At 37.3% G+C, this 27,209-nt stretch overlaps 1 long non-coding RNA gene across 1 annotated transcript in view; it reads right to left on the reverse strand.

Annotated features, from left to right (window-relative positions):
• Window positions 1–24,133, reverse strand: part of LOC116271977 — a 65,392-nt gene extending 41,259 nt beyond the window's left edge. The window contains exon 1 of the long non-coding RNA XR_004180708.1: window positions 22,445–24,133. This is a non-coding gene — a long non-coding RNA (uncharacterized LOC116271977). The remainder of the gene's footprint in view (window positions 1–22,444) is intronic.
• Between the last annotated feature and the right edge of the window lie 3,076 nt (window positions 24,134–27,209).

The following is a 27,209-nucleotide window of genomic DNA, read 5'->3' on the forward strand; positions in this document are numbered from 1 at the left end:
TCTAAACAATATGAGATTGGCATAATGATAGGTATATAGATCAACAGAACAGAATTGAGAGACCAGAAATAAACCCTTTCATTTATTGTCGACTTACATTCAACAAAGGCACTGAGACAATTCAGTTAGGGAAAAAAAAAAAAAACAGTCTTTAAAACATACGGTGCTGGAAAAATTGAAAATCAATTTAAAAAAAAAAAAAAAAAAAAAGAAAGAAAAGGAATGTAGAGGCTTACCACATATCACACACAAAAATTAACTCAGAGTATATCCTATACCTAAATGTAAGAGCTAAACCTATAAAAAATTTTTAGAAGACAACAGAAAAAACTCATCACCTTCAACTTATAAATTGGACTTTATTGAAATTAAAATATTTTTCACTTCAAAGACACAATTAAAAAATTAAAACACAAACCACAGAAAAGGATAAAATATTATAAATCATATATCTAATAAAGGGCTTTTATATAGAATATGTAAAGAACTCTTGGAATTCAGTAATAAAAAGGCAAACAACACAATTTTAAAAATGGGTAAAAGACTTAAATAGGCACTTCACCAAAAAAGACATACAAATAACTAATAAGTATATGAAAAGATGCCATTAGTCATTAAGGAAATGCAAATGAAAACCACAATAAGATACCATGACACACACAGTAGAATGGCTACAGTAAAAAAGAAACAATAACAAGTGTTGGTAAGGATTTGGAGACACTAGAATCCTTATATACTACTGATGGGGATGTAAAATGGTACAGCTATTTTGTAAAAACAATTTGGCAGTTTCCTTAAAGTTTAAACATAAACTAAATATGGTGAGGATTTGGAGAAACCAGAACCCTTATATACTACTGATGGGGATGTAAAACGGTACAGCTACTTTGTAAAAACAAGTTGGCAGTTTCCTTAAAATTTAAACATAAACTAAATATACAAGCCAGCAATTCTACTTCCAAGAATTTACCCAAGAGAAATGAAAACACATATCCACATAAACACTTGTATATGAATGTCTATGGCAGCATTATTTATAATAGTCAAAAATTAAATAACTTAAATGTCTATCAACTGGTGATTCCATAAACAAAATGTAGTGTATCCATACAATGGAATATTATTCAGCAAGAAAAAGAAAGAAACTACTGATACATGCTACAACATGGATGAACCTCAAAAACATGGCATTAAATAAAAGAAACCAGATACAAAATACTGCATATTGTACAATTTTATGTATATGAAATTTTTAAAAGCCAAATATGTAGATATAGAAAGCAGAACAGTGGTTACCTGGGCCTGGTGGCAGCAGAAGTGGGGAGCATAGTGGTGGGGACTGACTACAAATGGACTCAAGGGAAATTTGGGGGGTAATGGAAAAACTCTAAACTAAGACTGAAATGATGGTTACACAACTCTGTACATTCACTAAAAATACAAAACAAAAACCATTGGGTTAATTTAATGTAAAATATTTATTTTACAAATAATGAAAGTGTCTTTTTCATTTTATATAGTTTTTTTTTTGCCATTTTGATTCCTACCCCCAGAATAATAACTTTTGCACAATACACCAATCCTAAAGGCAGCTATTAAATGGTTACAGTTTCTATATTGTAAGAGCTATCTGGATTATTTTGCTATTCTCAGGCCATCTATTCATGAATTGTACTGAAGTATATATTTATATTACAGTTTTTTTGTGGGTGGGAGGATCTTGATATGCTTTTCATTGATTTGCATAATTCACATTAAAGACGAGAAAGGGTTGGTGCCTTGTAAATATGTAACAGATCTTTGTGGTGTGTTCTGATGTGTGCATTAACCTTATTAAAAAAGAACACTTGTGGTATCAATCTAGACAAGGTGCCAAATGCAAAAAAAGTGTCTTCTTCAACTTATAAAAGTATGTGAATATCCTTATAGCATCCTTTGTCTGTGTGTCATATTTGAGCTCTGATATTGCTTTCTAATTTTTCATGTTGGGGGTCTTATTCCCCATGGAATTTAGAGTACCTTAGAATATAGGTCAAGAATCTGTGCTAGATTCTTAATGACTTAATTTGAACTGAACATATTTGCTTTAAATTCATAGGAATAAGGTTGGTGAGACAGAGCCATTCTTCTAAACCAGATCTAATATAGTGGCTTTCTACTTATTAATTAATCAGCTTATACTGTTACAAATTCCTTAAACATACACAATAAAACTCATATACGGGGGTAAACAAAACAGCCTCTAGAATTTAAAAACAAACAAACAAACTGTATTCTCATTGTAAGTTACTATTCACTTCTGCTTTTCATGACTAGCAGTTTGAAGAGTCTGACATGCAGAATGATGGGACACACTGGGTGAGCTCCAAGATTCCCTCCAGTCCTAACATAAATCATGCCCTCTATTATTCTTGATAAAAATGTATCATTTCTACCCATTATTATGTATTTTTGCAGTAGTTGAACATGAATCTGTTTTTGTTGCATGATTCTTTTACCACATCCTTAGGAACTTAAGTTTTTCAGATCAAAGGTAGAAGAAATGTATCATCTCAGCTTTTAGTAAAACTGAATATAAGGACATTCCAAAAAATTTTTCTCAAAATTCAGAATCAACATAAATATTTAAGACTCCTAACTTAAAGAACTGACAAGTAATATTTTTAATGAAAAAGAAACATACTGAAATACAATTCTTTTTCACTTTAAAAATGAACTGAAATATAAACTAAAATATAATTCATAGTAATATAATTCATAGTCATAAATGCAAATTCAGTCCCGCATGGCCATGGCCACTCAGGATGCTTAAACTCTGCCCAGAAAGGCTATGAGGAAAGTGATTTGTTATTTGAAGGATTAAATTTGCGTATTTTGGGGCTCATATCTTTTTATTTGATATTTCACAGTATTAGGCAATGAGTAGGACAATAAGAAAACAGAAAAGTGGTTCCAATGAGGGAACAGAATGGAGGAAACTGTTGAAAAAGGATGTCGATTTTGACTTTTCACTTCATACTTTTTTGAACTGTCAGAGCTTTTTATCATGAACATATAATTCTCTTAGTTTTCAAAAACCTAATAAGAATAATGAAACAGAACTTTTAAATTTCCTCATGTGCATTTCCTTTGAAAGGCAGGATATAGCAATAATGAACACTAAGAAGAAAAAGCATAAATTTGCCATCAGAAAGATTTAGATTCAAATCCTATAGCACCCCAGGCATAGTTTTCATCAGAGTATAACAATTAGGTTTATCTGTCTGTTTCCTCCCTAAACAACTCTGTAGCTTGCTCTATGTTTCATTTATCATTTTCTCTTGTATATAGCATGTTGCCTAGTATATACTAGTTGTTCAGTAAATATTTGTTAAAGTGAACTAAACTTCAGAAGTCCTGCCTCCTCCAACTCCCATCTTTGTAATCTTTGATGAGTCAACTTCCTCACATTCAGAGTAGGAGTGACAATTACTACCTCACAGAGTTGTTTAAATGACACATGTATATAAAGCACTTAGCACAGTGCGTGGTACATAGTAGTTGCCACTCACCCTCACCTCTAATTTTAAAATAAGTCTCTTTCCAATGTGAAATAATAATAATTTTCACAAGGAAAACACTCAGTAGTCCTTTATCTGCCTTTTAAATACCACTTTGAAGCTAACAAAGATGGGCCAGGCAAAGCATTAGCTTTGGTTTGTGTTTCAGAGGTCCCAACACCACCCACACATTTAGTAGCTGTATTCATGGTTATAGCTTATTACAGCAACCACCAAGAGGAAAAGATATGTCAGGAGGAGTCTGGAGGAATCCATGCACAGGTTTCCTATGTTCCCTCCCTCCTCTAGTAATGAGATCCAGTTAATACATGTATACTGTTTCTTTCCACTGAGGCCTGCTTGAGACTCAGAGTCCAAAGTTTCTATCATCATGTAGGCACAACAACCTGCCGCAACTACTGTAATAGTAAATTCCCAGAAGGAAACAGGTGTTTAGTGTTCTACATGGGCAAAACAACCTACAGCTTAGAGAATATTTCAAATGCAAGGTTGAAAGAGGGCCTTTTAGACCTTTGACAAAATTCAACAGTCCTTCATGCTAAAAACTCTCAATAAATTTGGTATTGATGGAACATATCTCAAAATATTAAGAGCTATTTATGACAAACTCACAGCCAATATCATACTGAATGGGAAAAACTGGAAGAACTCCCTTTTGAAAACTGGCAAGATTGGGGATGCCCTCTTTCACCACTCCTATTCAGCATAGTGTTGGGAAGTTTTGACCAGGGCAATCAGGCAGGAGAAAAGAAAGAAAGGGGTATTCAATTAGGAAAGAAGTCAAACTGTCCCTGTTTAGAACATGATTGTATATTTAGAAAACCCCATCGTCTCAGCCCAAAATCTCCCTTAAGCTGATAAGCAACTTCAGCAAAGTCTCAGGATACTAAAATCAATGTGCAAAAATCACAAGCATTCTTATGCACCAGTAACAGACAAACAGAGGCAAATCATGGTGAACTCCCATTCACAGTGCTTCAAAGAGGAAGGAATAAAATACCTAGGAATCCAACTTGCCACAGGGATGTGAAGGACCTCTTCAAGGAGAACTACAAGCCACTGCTCAATGAGGAAACAAAGGAGGAGACACAAGCAAGTGGAAGAACGTCCATGCTCATGGATAGGGAAAGAATCCAATACTCGTGAGAATGGTCATACTGCCCAAAAGGTAATTTATAGGTGTCACCATCCCATTAAGCTACCGGCTGACTTCACGGTGGAAAAATCTCCTTTAAAGGTTCATGGAACCAAGAGCCGCATTGCCAAGACTCCTAAGCCAAAAGAACAAAGCTGGAGCATGTGCTACCTGACTTCAAACTATACTACAAGGCTACAGTAGCTAAAACAGCATGGTACTGGTACCAAAACAGAGATATAGACCAATGGAACAGAACAAGTCTCAGAAATAATACCACACATCTGCAACCATCTGATCTTTGACAAATCTGCCAAAAACAAAATGGGGGAAAGGATTCCCTATTTAATAGTAGTGCTGGGAAAACTGGCTAGCCAAGTAGAAAGCTGAAACTGGATCCCTTCCTTACACCTTATATAAAAAATTAATTCAAGATGGATTAAAGACTTAAATCTTAGACCTAACCATAAAACCCTAGAAAGAAAACCTAGGCAATATCATTTGGGACATAGGCATGGAGCAAGGACTTCATGTCTAAAACACCAAAAGCAATGGCAACAAAGCCAAAATGGACAAATGGGATCTGAGTAAATAAAGAGCTTCTGCACAGCGAAAACTACCATCAGAGTGAACAGGCAGCCTACAGAATGGGATTGCCTGTGTACTCTAAATCTAACAAAGAGGCTTATATCCAGAATCTAAATAACTCAAACAAATTTACAAGAAAAAACCCAAACAATCCATCAAAAGTGGAGCCAAATTATATGGTTTAGACATTTCTCAAAATAAGACATTTATGCAGCCAACAGACACATGAAGAAATGTTCATCATCATTTGCCATCAGAGAAATGCAAATCAAAACCACAGTGAGATACCATCTCACACCAGTTAGAATGGCAATCATTAAAAAGTCAGGAAACAATAGGTGCTGGAGAGGATATGGAGAAATAGGAACACTTTTACACTGTTGGTGGGACTGTAAACAAGTTCAACCATTGTGGAAGACAGTGTGGCGATTCCTCAGGGATCCAGAACTAGAAATACCATTTGACCCAGTCATCCCATTACTGGGGATATACCCAAAGGATTATAAATCATGCTGCTACAAAGACATATGCACATGCATGTTTACTGCAGCACTATTCACAATAGCAAAGACTTGGAACCAACCCAAATGTCCATCAATGACAGACTGGATTAAGAAAATGTGGCACTTATACACCATGGAATACTATGCAGCCATAAAAAAGGATGAGTTCCTGTCCTTTTTACGGACATGGATGCAGCTGGAAACCATCATTCTCAGCAAACTATCACAAAGATAAAAAACCAAACACTGCATGTTCTCACCCATAGGTGGGAATTGAACAATGAGAACACTTGGACACAGGTAGGGGAACATCACACACCGGGACCTGTCATGGGGTAGGGGGAGGGGGAAGGGACAGTATTAGGACATATACCTAATGTAAATGACGAATTAATGGGTGCAGCACACCAACATGGCACATGTATACATATGTAACAAACCTGCACGTTGTGCACATGTACCCTAGAACTTAAAGTATAATAAAAAGAATTTAAAAAGAAAGAGGGCCTTTTAAAAATAGCACTGTCAGGCCTACTCTGTTAACTTTTTCCTGCACAGCATGTCAAGTGATAACACTTGGATGAGGGCAGGAGTTACCAGAAAGAAGACTAATAAAAACTGGGGAAACCAGTCAAAGGATGAAATGGTTGAAAGGAAAGAGAGGAAATGAAGTAACTAGGCAGGGGGCAAGGAAAGAAATCAGGGAAAAAGAAGAGGGAAGTCAGGAAGGAGAGAAAGCAGTCACCTGGCTAAGCCAAACTGGCTTCTTTCTTACTCGGGCCACTTGACCATATAGTACCCCTGCTTAATGTTGCTCATCCCAATGCCCTACCTCCCATTCCTCTTCCTATGATGCCACGTTGCACATGCTTATTTCTCATCCTCTCTATTTATGTACACACCTGTTCCCTTAGTCCTGCTGCCTTGGTGCTATCTAGATGCTTTGATAAGAAAGAAGGAGATGGAGGAGGGAGAGAAAGCCCAATAGTGATAAGATTAGGTAGAAAAAGGCATTTGAGCTAAATGGAACAATATGACAACAACAGGCTCCCAGAGCCCCTCTGAACTTATAAAGAAATATGTAGTCTTTCTGGCTTTAGAAGACAAGAGGCACTGGGAAAATATCATGGCAGAATGGGCTCTTCTGAGTGTACTTTTAAAATTACAGTGGCCTCTTTGAATTCTGTAAAGAAGTCAGTGGTCAGTGGTTACTTCTCTCATTTTAATTCATAGAGCAAGTTTTTCAAAAAGCTGATAGGTGCTAGGGTTATATTCTCCCAACCCTTCCTTTTTTGTGACTTCCCAAATTCATAAAAGGGAAAAGAAGATAAAGGAGCTATTCCTCGCCTTGAGCTTTTATAATTAAAAAAATATGACAGATCCTTTTCTCCTTTTCTCACATTTTACATTTTATAAATTGCTGTCAGACTAAGGCTTTGCCAAGTTTCAACCCCAAGTGAAATCTTACCAAAAAAACTAAAAGTATAAAAAGCAGATGGATAATAGGTATAATCATTCAGCCTATGGATGTGTTATGGTTTTTAAAATAAGTTCATTCCTCTTGTGTTAAATGTATAATATTAGTTATAACTATATTGATGTACTAAAATATCTATACTTTTATCATTCTATTTTCTTATTATTAAGAAGGATTCACTTTTGTTATATATATATTCATCTGGATAAAAACAGACACCCTAGATAATAAATTTGAAGGAATATGACAGCTTTCCATCTTCAGCTACCTGCAAGTCTATCACATGGAAGAAGATATTTTCACAACTCCAGAGAATGGAGGTTGACCAAATAAACACAAGACAATTTTCACAGGGCACATTAAGCTCACTTAAAGAGAAAACCAAGATATCATTTAGACTCTTCTAAAAACAGATGGTGTGGTCTTATGTGGTAATTGTCACGTGAGGGGTATTGTCATCAAGGGAGATCAAGACTGGAACCCGCATATCAGTGAGACTGAGAAATAATTGGAGAACCAATGGAAAGGCTGGACAGACAAGTGAACATATAAATTCCCACAGAGTCCAAAGACAAAGATCAGCCCCCAGAAATGAACTGGGTCCTTGGAAAACCTTATTGACATGGATATATTGCTTGTTGAGATGGGTCAGGTTGCCAAATATAACTTAAGTGGTCTGAAGTTAAAATATAGCACAGACACACAAGGGAGTTACAACTGGACAGAGAAAAAAGGACTAAGAGCCAAGAGAGAACTTAAGGGTCAGGAAAGAGGTGTACTAGCAGGTAAGGTTAGGCTATGTCAAGGTAACAACCCTAGAATTTCAGTGACTTAACATACCAAAGTTTATTTCTTACTCAAGATGCATGTCCCAGTTCAGAGGGATCTTTGTTCCACACAGTCTTTCTGGGGCTCAAGCTCATAGGATCTGTCACAGCTGTTTCATCTGGATCACAGAGTACTCCAAGGTCTCTGAACATAAGAAACAGAAAAAGGAAGAAGCCCATACTCTTAAGTGAGCCTGACCTGCAGTGAGGTGTCACTTCTGCTCATATTCCCATTGGCCAGAGCTCAATCACATGCTCCAACCCAACTATAAGAGAGGCTGCAAAATGGGGGAAAGGAAATAGATATTCAGTGAATTCTCTGCTGCAGGAGGGTGCACTGCCCAAAACCCAGACCGAACCCTCTCTGTGTTCAGGTGGAGAAGCTGCAAACATTCTTTATTTCAGCTTACTCTCCTGTAAAGCTCTACTTTTCCCAGCCACTAAAAGTATCCTGAATTTCTGACATGGTGAATTATCATTTTGGGGGGCATTCAAAAAGAAGCCAAGAATGGCCAATATCCAAAATCAAATACTAGTGAGGATTGGGAGCAACAGGAACTCTCATTCCTTACCGGTGGGAATGAAAAATGGTACAGCCATTGTGGCAGACAGGATGGGGAGCAATAGGAACTCTCATTCCTTACTGGTGGGAATGAAAAATGGTACAGCCATTGTGGCAGACAGTTTGGTAATTTCTTACAAAACTAAACATACTCTTATCATATGATCCAGAAATCATGCTCTTCGGTATTTATCTAGATGAACTGAAAACTTATATCCACATAAAACCTGCACACAGATGTTTATACTTTATAGTTTATGGCAGCTTTATTCATAATTGTCAAAACTCAAAAGCAACCAAGATGTCCTTCAGTAGATGAATGGATAAAGAAACTCCGGTACATCCAGACAGCACTAAAAAGTAATGAGCTACCAAGCCATGAAAAGACAAGGAGGAAATTTAAATGCATGTTACTCAGTGAAAGAAGCCAATCTGAAAAGTCTACATACCGTATTATTCTAACTATATGACATTCTGGTAAAGGCAAAGCTATGGACACAGTAAAAGTATTAGGGGTTGTCATGGGTTAGTAGGGAGAAAGGATGAATAGGCAGAACACAGAAGATTTTTAGGGCTGTGAACCTATTCTGTATGATACTACAATAGTGGATATATGTCATTATATATTTATCAAAACTCATGGAGTGTACAACACCAAGAGTGAACTCTAATGCAAGCTATGGATTCTGGGTGATGATGTGTCCATGTAGGTTGATTGTAACAAATGTACCACTCTGGTGATGGAATGTAATAATGAAGGAGTCTGTGTGCAGGGGGACAAGGGATATTTGAGAACTCTGTACTTTCCACACAATTTTGCTGTGAACCTAAAATGGTTCTAAAAACTAAAGTTTATTAGTTTAAAAAAGGAGTTGGGGATGCTCCTCTTTAATAAGGTAGTAGAAGGGACATATTTATTTGGTAGAAAGTGAATCAAATGACCTCTTCAAGCCCCTTCCAACCCTGAGGTTCCCTGATTTCTGTGCTCTGTTTGATACCGAGAGACCACTGACTCTTAGGACAGAAAGGGATTTTAAGGGTCATCCAATGGATTAATTCTGATAGATGAATTATTTCCTCTGAAGCACAACTGCTGAAAGGTCATCTAGTCTGTGCTGGATGATGCTCAGAAAATGGAAATTTGGTGCCTCTTTGATTAACTCTTTCAATACCTCCTTGAATCACTTTGTCTGAGAGTCTTTCTTGCATTGAGATGTCTGTCTCCCCATAGTTATTGCCCATTAGATATATCCATGGGAATCAGAAAGAGTAGTGTCTGGAGGCAAATCCAGTATCTGTTAAACAGAGTATACCACCAGTAAATGTGAAGCTTTTGCAAGACAAATGGGCACTAGAAGAAAATGAGGTAGGGATCAGCAATAACGTAACAGAACCAGAGAGGAAAGCAAGCAGGGCTCAGAGTGACCTTGAGTTCCTGCAGAACAAAAACAGGGGCTCAGTTTAGTTGTTGGTAAGGCTACCACTGTGCAAGGCTATGGGCGAGTAGGGCCAAAAAGCACATTCATTAGTTTGTGCCAAGGTCATTTTCCTCTTGAAGGATATTCAGTTTATTTCAACTAAACACTCATAAGTCAGAATTTTCTCAAGAGGTTCTTCTAAACTGTTTGCAGACAGAAAGATCTATCTTTTAAGGAGTTCATGGCCTTGTTTAGAAAATATAAAAATATTTTACCAAATCAACTGGATACTTCTCCATCCTTATTTCACTTGGTATTCCTTCAATATCTAAAACAGCTAATACTCTTTTCCTTGATACTTTCCCCTTCATGGTACTGACCTCATTTATCTCCGGCCCATTTTTTCACAATGGATGGTTTTCTGCTCAACTACTTGGAAACTGAACAATCTGCTCCTGAATGACTACTGGGTACATAACAAAATGAAGGCAGAAATAAAGATGTTCTTTGAAACTGATGAGAACAAAGACACAACATATCAGAATCTCCGGGACACATTTAAAGCAGTGTGTAGAGGGAAATTTATAGCACTAAATGCCCACAAGAGAAAGCAGGAAAGATCTAAAGTTGACACACTAATATCACAATCAAAAGAACTAGAGAAGCAAGAGCAAACACATTCAAAAGCTAGCAGAAGGCAAGAAATAACTAAGATCAGAGCAGAACTGAAGGAGATAGAGACACGAAAAACCCTCCAAAAAATCAATGAATCCAGGAGCTGGTCTTCTGAAAAGATCAACAAAATTGATAGACCACTAGCGAGACTAATAAAGAAGAAAAGAGAGAAGAATCAAATAGACACAATAAAAAATGATAAAGGGGATATCACCACCGACCCCACAGAAATACAAATTACCATCAGAGAATACTATAAACACCTCTACGCATATAAACTAGAAAATCTAGAAGAAATGGATAAATTCCTGGACACATACACTCTCCCAAGACTAAACCAGGAAGAAGTTGAATCCCTGAATAGACCACACAACAGGTTCTGAAATTGAGGCAATAATTAATAGCCTACTCAACCAAAAAGTCAAGGGCCAGACGGACTGCCGAATTCTAACAGAGGTACAAGGGGAGGAGTTGCTACCATTCCTCTGAAACTACTCCAATCAGCCAGAAAAAGAGGGAATCCTCCCTAATCCCACATTTTATGAGGCCAACATCACTTGATACCAGCCTGGCAGAGACACAACAAAAAAAAAGAGAATTTTAGACCAATATCCCTGATGAAATACCAACCTCAATAAATACCGCAAACCGAATCCAGCTGCACATTAAAAAAGCTATCCACCATGATCAAGCGGGTTTCTACTTGGATGCAAGGCTGGTTCAACATATGCAAATCAATAAACATAATCCAGCATATAAACAGAAACAAAGACAAAAACCACATGATTGTCTCTGATTAGATGCAGAAAAGGCCTTTGACAAAATTCAACAGTCCTTCACATGCTAAAAACTCTCAATAAATTTAGGCCATGAAACATATCTCAAAATATTAAGAGCTATTTATGACAAACCTAAGAGCCAATATCATACTGAATGGGCAAAACTGGAAGAACTCCCCTTTGAAACTGGCAATGGGATAGGATGCCCTCTCTTTCACCACTCCTATTCAACATAGGTGTTGGAAGTTTTGACCAGGGCAACGGCAGCAGCAGTGCATTCAATGAGTTATGAGCCGCACCATCCTCAAAGCTGCAAGACGGCACAGAAACCTCAATGTCTCAGCCCAAAATCTCCTTAAGCTGATAAGCAACTTCAGCAAAGTCTCAGGATACAAAATCAATGTGCAAAATCACAAGCATTCTTATACACCAGTACTAGACAAACAGAGAGCCAAATCATGAGTGAACTCCCATTCACAATTGCTTCAAAGAGAATAAAATACCTAGGAATCCAACTTACAAGGGATGTGAAGGACTCCCTTCAAGGAGAACTACAAACCACTGCCCAATGAAACAAAAGAGACACAAAACAAGTGGAAGAACATTCCATGCTCATGGATAGAAGAATCAATATCGTAGAGAATGGTCGCTGCCCAAGGTAATTTATAGATTCATGCCATCCCCATTAAGCTACCAATGACTTTCTTCACAGAATTGAAAATCTCCTTAAAGTTCATAAAACCAAAAGAGCCCGCATTGCCAAGACAATCCTAAGCCAAAAAGAACAAAGCTGGAGGCATCATGCTACCTGACTTCAACCATACTACAAGGCTACAGTAACCAAAAACAGCATGGTACTGGTACCAAAACAGAGATATAGACCAATGGAATAGAGAGTCTCAGAATATTACTCCATAACCATTCGATTTTTGACAACCTGATTAAAACAGAATGGGGAAAGATTCTGTTTATAATAATGGTGCTGAAAATTGGAAGAAGACATAGTAGAAAGTTGAAACTGGATCCCTTCTCATACTCCATATTGTAAATTGTTCTCAAGATGATAAAGACTTAAATCTCAGACCTAAACTAAACCCAGACGAAAACTTAGTAACATTCAGGACATAGGCATTGGGTAGTGATCTAAAACACTGTTAATGGCAACAAAAGCCAATGGATAAATGGGATCTACGGTATTAAAGGGGAATGTCCATTATCGAGGAACAGGCAACCTACGAATGGATTGCCTGTACCATCTGCAAAGGACTCCAAACAAATTTTACAAGAAAACAAACAACCCCATCAAAAAGTGGGCAAAATTATATGCAGAACAAGACAAAATAAATACATTTATGCAGCCAACAGACACAAAGAAAATGCTCATCATCACCTACATCAGAGAATGCAAATCAAACCACAGGAGATAACACCACACCACTTAGAATGGCGAATTAAAAAGTCGGGAAACAACAGGCTGGAGAGGATGTGGAGAAATAGGAACACTTTTACACTGTTGGTGGACTGTAAATCCAGTTCAACCATTGTGGAAAACAGTGTATGATTCCTCAAGGATCTGTGAACTAGAAATACCATTTGACCCAGCTTTCATCCCATTACCAGATATACCCAAAGGATTATAAATCATGCTACAAAGACACATGCACATGTATATTTACTGCGGCACTATTCACAATAGCAAAAACTTGGAATCAACCCAAATCATCAAAGTGACAGACTGGGATTAGTAAAATGTGGCACATATACACCATGGAATTACGTGGCCATAAAAGGATGAGTTCATGTCCTTTGTAATGGACATGGATGAAGCTGAAACCATCATTCCCAGCAACCATCACAAGAACAGAAAACTGAAACACCGCATGTTCTCACTCATAAGCGGGAATTGGAACAATGAGAACACTTGGACACAGGAACATCACACACTCAAATGCCGCAAAGAGGAGGAGGGATAGCATTAGGAGATATAACTAATGTAAATGATGAGCTAAGGGGTGCAGCACACCAACATGGCACCTGTATACATATGTAGCAAACCTGCACATTGTGCACGTGTAGCCTAGAACTTAAAGTATAATAAAAAATAAAAATAAATAAATAAATAAATTCATTCAAAGTATTCGTCAAAAAACAATAATAATGATGGTTTTCCCAAAGCCCAATCCCTACCTTTGTTATCTTACATGAAACACCTTTGCTGGGTAATCTATCCAGTCCCATGGCTGTATCTATACTCGTATACTGATGAATTCTAAGTGTGTATCTCTCCTAAGAGCCCCAGAGTCATCTTTACTCAACTAGGTCAGATATACTAAGAGTTTACATGCTCACAATGGATTTAATTGTTGTTCACTCCCCTGTTCATGCATTTCCAACTCAGCATCATATTTATGCAGTCTCCAAAGCTGGGAGACTAGACAGAAGTCATCCTGCATTCTTACCTCTCCATGAACCCCCATAATCCAGGCATGAAATCCCATCAACTCTACCCCCAGGCAGCTCTAAAATCAACCTCTGCCTTCCATTCTTGTTACCAATGACACAGTCATTCATTTCTCATTTGGACTATAATATTCTGCTTTAAGTTTTAAATTTTTTCATTATAATATATCATAGTTCAGGTGCTTTTTAAATGAACAACAATTTTTTGACTCAGTCTTACCCTGTCCCAATCTAGCTCCCCACAAGCCACTAACTGAAACTACCACAGGTTTTTGATCATCTAGTAATTGTCTCAATATCTCTAGATAGTATGTGGTTTATGTGACAATTTATTGGTTTATCAAAATAAGGTATTTCTTTTACTTTTCTGGTACTAGAGATGAAGAATTAACCTACTTCCTTTACCCTCAGGTTTCCAGTAGCCCTTTCCAAAAGCCTGTATGTAGCCAAATATAAGGCAAGACTTTTGCTCAAAATTATCCCATAAAAAATAAAGTCCTTATTAAGATTTTCATATTATAAGCAGTCTCTTAATTACTTAACTTCAAACAACAAATTACTATTTGGGGAAGACACAGTAACCTGAAATGACCTCAATTAAAGCTAGATTTGGATGTTTATAAAGGGTATCTGACATGACAGGGGATGGTAAATAAATTTAACACAGATTGAGTCATTATTTCTGGAGAAATGGTTTCAAATAGCAGTTCTGGATGCCATTGCATACAAGCCTTTTGTTAAAAATTACTTTATTATAATACATTAAATGCTTATGTTGTGGAGCTCACTATGAATTAATGAGTAGATGTGAATTAGGATAAAATTTCTAATGGCAACATCAAATTCAGATTCAAAAGGTGCTGTAGTCAAACAACTTAGTGGAAGCAAATATGGCACTGTTTTCAAGTGGCTCCAGATGAAGGAGAAATGAATGCCAATGTGCATGTGTGGCATTTGAAAAAAACATGAAATATGAGAGTGAAAAAGAGCAATTTTGTATAACAGTGTAGTTTACATAATATGTGGTTTAAAATATACATATATAACTAAAATGTAAAATATCATAGGTAGACATTGGCTATTTCAACTCTTTCTTTAAATGTTGTATATTTAACTTGAAAAAAGTTGTTTCCAACCTTCTCATTTAGGAAAATGATGGTTTGACTCATATTTAGGGTCCACTTATATTTATACATGTATTATAGTTATATCTCCAGATCAAGACCTCCATTAGTCAGTGCTGTTGCTGACAGCATTCTTAAGCATTCTAAAATAAGCATCTATTTTCCTATTTTATGTTCTGTGCACCATAGGCAATGTCTCTTTGTTCTCCACTTTATAAGGGAAAACAGTAATGTTCTCCCCTTCTCCTCCAACTCTTTTTCCCAGTCCTCACCAATCTGATTCTGTAACAAAACTTGTCTGCGATTTGTCCAACAAGGGTCACAAACTGTTGGTCCCTAAGTGAAAGACGATATAGTTTTGCTTGATTTAAACAGAAATTTATAATTTGAACGAGTTTCCCTGTATTTTAAACTGAGATTTCATGTGTAACAAAGGTCCCTATTTTCTTAATATTTCTATTGTGCTTTATTCTTTTGCTTTCTCAATGACATGAACTTCACCCTAGAATTCTCAGTCATCCAACTGTCTGGAGAGAGACCAGAATTTATTACAGAGGAAATTCAAAGACAGAACCTAAGGAAATATTCATCTTCTGATCTTCAAAAATAGACTTATGAAGCAGGACACTAATCCTCCAAAACTAGTGGTTATTCTTTTTTAAAAAATAATTTCAACTTTTATTTTAGATTCAGGGGGTACATGTGCAGGTTTGTTACATGGGTATATATGGTGACAGTGACGTTTGGGATATAAGTGATCCTATCAGCCAGATAGTGAGCATACTACCCAACAGTTAGTTAAACTATTTATTTTCTTGAGAAAAGATATTTCTAGTTTACTTTATATTTCTCTTAAGCTTGCCAAAGGCCAAGCTTCAAGGATCCAGCCTCATAGATTTCTATAATAGCCTGACAATAGGTAATCAATCAGTTTATCTCTGCCAGTATATCATAAATAGTATGATAGTTGAAGGCCTCCTGTGCTGGTTAATTTTATGTATCAACTTGACTGGGCCATGGGGTACCCAAATGTTTGGTCAAACATTATTTTGGGTATTTGTGGGAGGGTATTTCTGGATGAGATTAACATGTAAATTGGTAGACTGAATAAAGCAGATTGTCCCACATAATGTGGGTGAGCCTCAGCCTATCAGTTGAGAGCCTGAGTAGAACAAAAAGGCTGAACCTCTGGCTGCTTTCAAGTTGGGACATTGGCTCTTTCCTGCCTTCAGAAGGCTTCTTCATGGGGCTTGAGCCTGGTCACTTTCAGATTAGACCTGCACCATCAACATTTCCAAAATTGTCTGTGGACTAACAGTTAAACAAGATTGACTTTTAGGCGTTGCTGGTGTTTTGTTGTGTTTTTCTTCAAACCAGCAGCAGAAGAGATTGGGAGAAGGCCATAATTACAGACTAAATAAAGTAATGGGATTCTTTTCTTCATATCCATTCCGTGGTGTGAAAAAAAATTGCGACCTTGCAACATGCATAAAGATCCAGCTTTCTGGTTCTCTTGAAATTTGCTGTCTCAGAACAGTGGGCTAGAAATTCTGTAGGAAGGCACCCCTCTCAGTTCAGCAGCAGCGGCAGCATTTGCCCACTTTCGATGGGGCACACACTTGCCAGTTTGACAAGCCCACCCCCTCCCAAACCACTCTCTCACTCACTCACAGTGCCCGTATGGTTCTGGTATATTTGAATTTGTGATTCCTGGTCAATGAGCCCATTCTAAAAGTTAAACACCAATTAACAGTGTTTACATATTGTTTCAATCAGGAATATGTTTAGCTGCAAATAACAGATACCTAAATAGCAGGACCTTCAACAAATAAAGGTTTCCTTTTCTCATATATCAAGAAGTCTGGTGTGGGCAGTTGCTGAAGTTGGATCAATGATGTATGACACAATGTTGCAGAGGCTACTAGCTGTCTACCAAAAGTCAATTTTCTCTTTTTTGTACTAGTTGAAACCTGAGGTTATTTGAAGGGACAATGTAACAAGCTACAAGCAAGGTTTTTAGCCTTCCTTACAACTAGGAATATTTTAAATACTCCTGGACAATTTTAGGTTATAACAATCACAAATGGTGACTTCCAGGAAGGCAATTTTAATGGGGATAACACAGTTGGCATATGTCTTCTTTACTGTGCTTTATCCTTTCTTCATGTCTGAAAATAAAAATATGATGGCTTGAGTACAGACAGCCATATTGAGAACAGGAAGCTTAGGGTCACACCCAAAAGATGACAATGCAGAAAGCCAAAGGATCATTGGTCCCTGTTTATATGATGTTGCCATCAAAACAACCCTGGACTACCCACTCTGGACTTAATAAAGCTATAAATTAAGCCACTCTCTTATAATTTTTTATTACTAGCAACTAAGTATAAATTTGATTGATACACTGTTGACACACTGTCCATGCATCTGTAGCTCTTTTGGCCTTTTCATTAAAGTTTTAAAATTTCTACTACCTTGCTCATGGCAAGAATATGGAGAAAGGGTAATGATCTGTCACAGGCACAGCTTCTTGATTCCCTTAAACACAGAGTAAGCACCAGGACATTATTCAGGCACTAAATGGCTGCCTTATCCGGTTGTGATTGGAAGTACGAACAGACAAATTCTTCATTAAATATGGACTACTACATATCTTCTTAGAAGTCTTGCTACTTGGTACAAATAAAGATGGCATCTATGCAAAACAACCACTGGAACTCAGAAAATGCCAGTGATGTTCAAGTCCAGGTTCTTCCAGTGCCATGTCCCCAACTACCCTTTGCTATGAAATGACTCGGTTTTCTTATCTACTTCCACCCATTCAAACTAAAGCAAATTACTCATTTGAACTAAACTAAACTAAATCACTCATTTGAACAGTGTACAGATGCATGAAGATCACATGGCCATGAGTATTCAATAAGATACACACTCACACTCATCCAGATGACTGGGGAAAAAAGAATTATACCATATATATGATATGATATATGTAATTTATATATGGTATCATTTAGGTATAAAAGGTATAATTTATAAAAGGTATATTATATATATAATTTACATATATATACAAATACACCTTTTATATATGTTATATACATATTTTATATATGTTATATACATATATATATAATTTACATCTAAATAAAACACAAAAATTTTAAATTCTTGTGGCAAACTCGGCATGCCCCAGGAATTCATCCTTCTTGCAGGCCCAGTTTGCCACACATTGTCCAAAACAGTTCATGACACTTCTTGCTCCTACTTTTCTCTGAGCCTTGTATGTACCTCTCTCACTGTGCTTGCATTTTGTAATACACTTTGTTTTCTAGCCTCTTTCCTCTTTGAGAACCTTTTAAGGTCAGCAACTGCTCTTCTTTATTTCCTTACAGACAGATCTAATTATTTAACACTGGATAAATGTTCTATTAATACTAGTTGATTTGAGTGAAGCTCTAGATAGAATTTATCACACTTTAAAGGAGGCCCATTGGTAAGATAAATCTGAAATTATCTGTACTTGTAATTTGTACAACATGCCAAAAAGAGAAACCTATTAAGAAGTACTCCAGTCTTTAGGAACTTGACTTTGATGACCTACAAAGATGACTAAAGAGAATATGTAGTTCCCCTTGACAGGTATTTATTATTTATCCTTCCTGTCAGAAATCATAGATTTTGTTTATCCTTCCTGTTCAATTAGCATCAAGAGGTATAATGATTGTTAAAGGTCCCTAATGTCTTTTCGCCCCCTCCTATCCTCCTCCTTTAGGGCAGAGTGGATGAGCTCATTTGCAGAGAAGCTTGCCAGGCTCTGCATATGGTTTGTAATATAAATAGATCACATCCTAGGCATATCAGCAAGACAGAAGACGCTTGCCCTCCCCAAAGTCTGCTGAAATAGAAATTCCCACCTTAAAAAGTAGGCAAGCCACCTCTACTTTCTACTTCTCAGGGACTTTAAGAATGTGTTGTGTGAATATTTCAATCTTTGGCAAACTTAGATGAGTCCTGGACTATCCAAAAATAAAATATGCTAAAACTAAAAACTAAATGGCAGTCCTGTTTAATTTCAGATTTTCACCTATAATTGAACTTTGTGACCATGCTTATTAAGAGTAATTTAAGTTCATGATCTGGATTATAATCTATTGCATTAGCTTAAACATATATTGATCAGATTCTATTTTGTCTTTCATAAATAGAACCTAATAATTTGACTTACTTATAATATAAGTCTCTATTAAAAAACAAAAATGAATCCATGAGGTAAAGGTGACAATAAAACAAAATGATTCTGAGCTACACAATAGTCTTAGCTTTTATTTGAAATAGTTTAAGATTCACAAGAAGTTGCAAAAATAATACAGAGTTCTGTGTACCCTTCACCCAGCTTTCCTAAATGAGAACATCTTACATAACTATAGCACATTGTCAAAACAAGGAAATTGACATTGGTGCAATAGTATTAACTCAACTAATAATCTTATTTGGATTTCACTCCTTTTATGTGCTCTTTTGGTGGGGGGGTGCAGTGTATGTAGTTCTATGAAATTTCATTACATGTTCAAATTTGTGTAACCACCACTACTATCAGGATACATATTGTTATTGTTTTTAAGCATTTACAGAAGTCCAACTAAGTATTAAACACTGATAAGCACTTCTACGTAACCTCATAAGGTAAGTTTATTATCCTCATTTTGAAGTGAGAAGACTTAAAAGGAAAAAAAGCAGACATTTCCCTTTCTTTTGGTATTTTATTATCATGTGACTGAGAGGCACATTTGTTTAATGACATTAATTTCAATATGAGTGATTCAATTTTTTAACCTTTATATTGAGCCTTTATCAAGCCACAGCTCTTCAATTTTTAAATGTATAAAGAGAGTTCACACAATCCTTTCACTATTTTTTTTTACTACAATTAGGCATGAGATGAGTGAAGAGACCACACACACAAAGAAGACACATCCTGCAGCTCAGGATGCTAAAAACTGCATCTCTCAAGTACTTTTGCTTTTCCTCAAAACCATAGAAACTCTATTTCTGTTCCTGTTTTTTTCCTGCACCCAGACCATAACAGTTTTATCCTTTGAGAGTTATTTCTAAAAATAAAATGAGAAAGAAGAAGAAACATGTAAAGGTCTCTATCTTTGGTTTCCCAATGCTATTTTTAACCACTTTTTTATTTTTACCATTCACTACTAGAAAACACTCCATCCATTGCATCACCCTCAGGCTCCATGCATTTAGAGCCTGGTTTACCCCATCCCTTTAACCACCACTGGAAATCCTATCAACAAAATATTGTGGAGCTCACTATCGCTCAGCCCTGATCTCTGGATCTTTACCTCTTGTCCACACTCCACCTCTGGCTTTCAACAAATGTTAAACCAAGTCTAGTCTAGACCGTTGGGACCCAGTAAATGAATTTTTCTACTTCCTGACTACTCCTTCTTTGTCTCTTTTCCCATTTTCTCCTTCTCTTTCTGATTTCCAAAGTTGGAGTCATGAAGGACCATTCTCAGCCTAAAATAGTGATGGTCAGCCAAGGATGACTTTCATCCTAGGGGATGTCTGGCAATGTGTGGAGATATTTTGGATTGTCACAACTGAGGGGAGTATGCTATTTACATTTACTGGGTAGAGACTAGGGATGCTGCTCAACATCCTACAATGTACAGGACAATCCCTACAATGAAGAATTATCCCACCCTAAAGGTCAATGGCCAAGGTTATGAAATCCTGCCCTAAAAGATACCATGATGTACTCAGATTCAGTCTACATGCTAATGGCCCCCAAATTTCAATATCTAGTCCTGCCATCTCTCTGAATTCCAGATTTCTATGTCCAGCTGTCCCCACTTATGTCTATTATGTGCCCCAAACTTAACTTGTTCACAACTAAACTCTTGATGTTACCCACATTCCTACTCTTTCCCCAGTCTTCCCCATATTGCTGATGGTGCCACCAAAGTTGTCACCTTATATTCAAATTGTGATTTTATGGAAATCATTTGGTACAGGCATACTATGATTAAAATTTAATTTGATGGTAAAGCCAGAATAAGAACTATGGCCCCTTAAGCTTCCCCATATTTGGCTTGGCTCCTTAGGTAAAATATGTAGCTCAGTTGCTTTTACTTCATTATTTTCATAAGTTGTTAGAAAGGCAGTTTTGTACAGTGCAAGGATGATCAAACTATTACCTGTGGGTCAAACCTGGGTTGCCACCTGTTTTTATATGGCTTGTGAACAGAATGATTTTACCATTCTTATGTGATTGAAAAGAAACCCAAGGAACAATAATAATTCATGATATGTGCAAAGTATATTCAATTCTGATTTTAGTGTCTGCAAACAAAGCTTTATTGGAATATAGCCACATTCATTCATTTACGAATTGTCTATGGCTGCCTTCATGCTACAAGAGCAGAGTGGAGTAGCTGCAACATACACCGTATGGCTGGCAAAGTTGAAAATATCTACTATTTGGTCTTTTACAGAAAAGGTTTGCTGACCCCAGTAAAGTGATATGAGCTCAAATTTTAGAATTTAAATAGGAAAAGAAAAGAAATACAGATTTCAGTTTTGTCTCAGCTAGCAGTGTGATCTTTGAGTATGATCCAATGTCTGTGAGCCTCAGGTTAAATGGGATAATGATACTTCCCTTGAATTGTCAGGAGTGTTAGAAGTAATGCCTGTAAAGATTTGGAATATAGTAGGAACTCAACAAATACTAGCAATAAATAGTAATACTAATTATTATTAGCATAAACTTAGCCCTCAAAATGTCCCCTTTGGCATTCTTTCAGAGTTCTTGTGACAAATGCCTTTTTCTAAAATCCAAGCAAATATGTAACTTAAAATGAATGCCTTTAGTCCCTTGCATCCATTAGGTGACAACAGAACAGGTTTCTATCACATCACGGGTTGACAGCAAACTGGAGTGAAGTTAATATCTTTATAATTCACATGTCATCCCATCCAGTCATGAATTCCCTCAGTAATTAGTTTCCTGGAAATTGTCTCCTGAGTGATAAAGGTGACAATATCTGAAATACGAAATAGTCGGGACCTATCCAGTCTCCTTTTCAACTTTCCTATGTCAAGAACATCAGAAAACAAGTTTAGTTAATAGAAAACAAGAAGAACCAGAAATAAATTAGGAAATGGCACATAGAAACAGTCCCAACCAATCAGACCCAACTCTTTTAGACTTCCTAAAAGGCACTGACAGTAGCCATAGAAGCAGAGACTGGTCTTGATTTTTGATTGGCCTCCCCACAAACTTCCAGGCAATAGAGATAGGGGCATGCCTGATACTCACCTCATCAGTGGCCTCCGTCAAGACCTTGGCCTCTGCCCTGACCACCACCTCCAATCCTTCAGGAGATTCTGCCATCCCTGGTGGAGTCTCAGTCTCAGGCTTGCCTCCTGGCTTACATCTCATTCCCGGAGTGGAAAAGAGGTCAACTCTAGCTCTTTTTCTTTGTGTGACCCCATCCTTTCCCCATCTTGCACACTGCCATTTTCTCCTGCTCTCTAAGGCAGATTTTGCTGAGTAAAGAGTCACTTCTGGCCTCCTTAGACTTCCTCTTCTCACTGAATTCCCCTTTCTATGGTGCTTTCTGGGATGATCCACATCCCTCACGAGTGACAAGGCACAGGGTGTCATCCTGCTAATTAACATATGGCCTAATTATGGCTGCGTTACACTTTAGAAGACAGATTTAAAGCCTGAAGTGACCTAAGTAATTAGAAGTGGTAGACAGAAACAAATGAAAGCAGCAGCAATAAGGTTGGGGTGGGCAATGACTTGGTCATGTCCTATGAGGTTGAAAAGGTCCAGAGGCCAGTGAAAAACAATCAACCATGACTCAGATACATTGACACCCTGGGATCGGCTATAAGCTTTACAAGCTGTATTAAGAAACGAGCGTCAAATGTAGGGCAAGATGGATTTTCTTTCCTCTGTCCCACCTTCATTCTCCCCTCTACCACCCCTGGTGCTGAGGTGGTGTTTGGTAAGATAGATGAAAATGATTAGAAAAATTCATGCCCACAAAGTTGAATTTTCATATGGTGCTGCAGTAAAGATGGGGTGGGGGATAGGGGCTGGTAGCTTAACTGATGTTCTGAAGCTGACATGTTCTAGGGTCAATCTGGTGAGTGGTAGGGGCAAGAGCAGGACAGACAAAGATATGATGCATGTGTAGGTTTACATCTTAGTCCCTTTTGTGCTGTTACAACAGAATACCTGAGACTGGGTAATTTATAATAAACAAATTTATTCTCACAGTTCTGAAGGCTGCAAAGTCCAAGATGAAGGGACCAGCATTTGACAAGGGCCTTCATGCTGCATAATCACATGGCAGATAAACAAAGAAAGGGTAAGAGAGAAAGAAGGGGCCAAAGTCATCTGTTTGTAAGGAGCCCTCTACCACAATAAGGAGTCCCACTACTATGTTAATAAGCCAACTACCACAATAATGGCATTAATGCATTCCTGAGGGTGGTGCCCCATGACCCGAACAACTCCCAATAGGCCTTACCTAACCCCTCTGCATTGGGAATCAAGTTTCTATCATACAAACTTTAGGGGACACATTCAGACCACAGCAGTTGGATACCCCTAGAAGTCAACCGTGGGTCAATAATGTAAGTAAAGGTAGTTTCTATGGGAAAAGATCTAAGAAATGGCAGATGAGAAAACTTGACAGGGAAAGGAAAGAAGGCAAGAGAAGGTATGTTATCAAGGAAGTCAGTATTGAGGACAACTAGACATCAATTCAGCTGGGGAATTATGAAACACAGAATAGAGCAGTGATTGGCAAACTTTTTTTGTAAAGGGTCACATAGCAAATATTTTAGTTTTTGCGGGCCATGCAGTCTCTGTCACAATGACTCAGTTCTGTCCTTGTAAAAAAAGCAACCATAGATACATTCATCCCTCAAATACCCTTGGGGGATTTGTTCCAAAACCCCCATGGATACCCAAATCCATGGATGCTCAAGTCCCTAATATAAAATAGCATAATATTTGCATATAACTTATGTCCTCTTGTATACTTTAAATCATCTCTAGATTACTTATAACACCTAATACAATGCAAATGCTATATAAATAGGTGTTACACTGTATTTTACTTGTAATTTTTTTACTGTTATATTTTTATTATGCTGTTATTTTTTATTATTTTCTTTTTTCACATATTTTCTGAAGTTGAATCCATGGATGCAGAACCCAAAGATATGGAGGGATAACCATAATACATAAATGAATGGATGTAGCTGTGTTCCAATTAAACATTTACAAAAATAGGTAGCAGGTGCAAAGGCTACAGGTTGTCAACCCCTTGCTGTAGAATGATGGTTTTCCAACTCCTGTGGTGAAGAACCAATTTTTAAAGAATGTCCAATCCACTGTAAAACAAGACTTTTACAAATACAACAAAGATAAATCTCTAGAAAATGAAATTTTAAAAGCATATGTATGAAATACAAGCTTTTTTATTATTAGATTCAAAAGACACAAAACAACTGTCCAATTGCTTGATTCTTTGCCTATATTAGCTATAATTCAGTTGACAACCCTGCAAGGAAGATGCTGTTGACCTAATTTTAAGGAGGAAACTGACCCTCAAGGAGGATGAGTGACTCATTCAAGGCCACACAGCTAGTAAGAAACAGAGCTGGGATTCCAACCCAGTACTGTCTGATTCCAACACTCACACTCTACATATGCCAAGCTGCTGATGAAAAGCCTGTGAGACAAATCACTGTGATGAGTGCAATCTGGGCTGGGAAAGAAATAAGAAAAGACTCATAAAAAGGAAAATGATCTACAGGGAAGGTAGCAAAGAAATGCCCTACATATAATTGAAGTCTTTGAAAAATGGGAATAGGAAAAGTACAGTCACATGACTGAGGCCTTTTACAGTCAGGCTAAGGTTTTGAAGGTGTTTGTCAAGGCAGTGGACACCAGGGACTCACTCTCAATGGGATTTTTCTAGAAGCTGGAAATAATTATTTAAAATTCATATAAAAATTTTAAGAAATTAAACAAATGAGGGTGCTACAGTTTGAATTTGTCCCCCAAAAGTTAATGTGTTGAAAACTTCATCCCTAATGCAACAATGTTGAGAGGTAGGAACTTTGGGACATGAGGGTTAGTTATCACAAGAGGAGGTGTGACAAAAACGAGTTTGGCCATCTCTCATGAGCCCCTTTGCTATATGATGCCCTGTACCACCTCCAGACTCTACAAAGAGTCCCCACCAATAAGAAGGCCCTCACCAGATTCACCCCCTCAACCTCGGGAATCCCAGCCTCCAGAACTGTAATAAATAAATTACTATCCTTTATAAATTACCCAGTCTTTTGTACTCTGTTATGGCAACAGAAAAGGGAATAAGACAGAGGAAGAAGACTAGTCCTCACAGGAATTTATATGTATTATAGGCAACAAGATCTCAAACAGTACAATACTGGCTTAAGAACAGACAGAAATCAGTTAAAATAAAAGAATCAGTAGCCCAGAAAATGAGTTTCCTTTGTATAAAACTGAATATTTAATAAAGAAAGCATTCATCAAACAACAGAAAAGAAAGAAAATCATTTAGCATATGCAGTTGAAGAAACAGATTAAGAAAAAAGTGTTTCCCCTATGTCATATATCAAGGTAAATTCCAAGTGGACTTTTTTTTTTTTTTTTTTGAGACAGAGTCTTGCTCTGTCGCCCAGGCTGGAGTGCAGTGGCATGATCTGCAACCTCCACCTCCTGGGTTCAAGCAATTCTCCTGCCTCAGCCTCCTGAGTAGCTATGACTACAGGCACGTGACACCCAGCTAATTTTTGTATTTTTAGTAGACATGGGGTTTCACCATGTTGGCCAGGCTGGTCTTGAACTCCTGACCTCGTGATCCGCCTGCCTCAGCCTCCCAAAGTGCTGGGATTACAGGCGTGAGTCACCACGCCCAGCCCAAGTGGACTTAAGAGATTTTTTTTAAGTTAAATATAGAAAAAATGGAAGGAACTCAAAGTCCAAATTGAATTTCTGGCAGAATATCCTTAGGAAATAATCAGACTTGTGGGAAAAAAATGCAGAAAGATATTCACACATCTAATGTTCGTTTACAGGCTGTGATTAAGGAAATACCAGCACTTCAGCTCCATAGGATAATATATGGCCCTTCAAATAATTACAAAAACTATAGCAAGATAAAAAAATTTTTAAGAATGATGGAACTATATAAAAAAGGTATATTAGTGTTCTATTGCTGCTCTTAACAAATTACCTCAGACTTATCTGCTTAAAGCAACACAAATTTATTATCTTACAATTCTGGCAGTTAGAAGTCCAACATATCTCACTGGGCTAAAATCAAGGTGTCAGCAGGGCTGCATTCCTTTCTGGAGGCTCTAGGGAAGGATCTAGGTCCTTAACTTGTTCAACCTCTACAGGACACCAGCATTTCTTGGCTGGTGACCTTTTCCTCCATCTTCAAAGCCCCAAAAGCCAGTAGAGTCCTTACATTGCATCACTCTGACCTCCTTCCTTAGTCACATGTCCCTCTGAGTCTTGTTCTGCCTCCCTCTTCCACTTTTAAGGATGTTTATGATTACATTGGGCCCACCTAGATAATCCAGGATAATTTATCTATTTGAGGTCAGCTGATAAGCAACCTTCATGGCATCTGCAACCTTAATTCTGAATTTATCATGTCACCGAACATATTTCCAGGTTCCAGGGATTAGGACATGGGTATCTTTGAGGGGCCATTATTCTAGTCTATCTATTCTATCTATCTATTCTAAACCTATTGAACATAGTTTTCAAACAGATGAAGAAAATGTAGTAAGATGTGACTATATATTAATGGGATAGTGAGTAAATATTGTCTGTTTTCCAAATGTTTTATATTACATATTATTCTATAATTTTTTGCAAACATAAGAGTGGTGGTTGAGGGAGGCAAATATGAGAAAAGTATGCTAAATCTCAGCATAATAAATGTTGCGCTAGCACATTAACATCTGTTACATTTTTCCATCCTTCCTTTCTTTTCTGAACATTTTTAGATTTTCCTCAG

The sequence above is a fragment of the Papio anubis genome, chromosome X (genome assembly GCF_008728515.1).
Source record: "Papio anubis isolate 15944 chromosome X, Panubis1.0, whole genome shotgun sequence".
In the NCBI taxonomy this organism is placed as follows: Eukaryota; Metazoa; Chordata; class Mammalia; order Primates; family Cercopithecidae; genus Papio; species Papio anubis.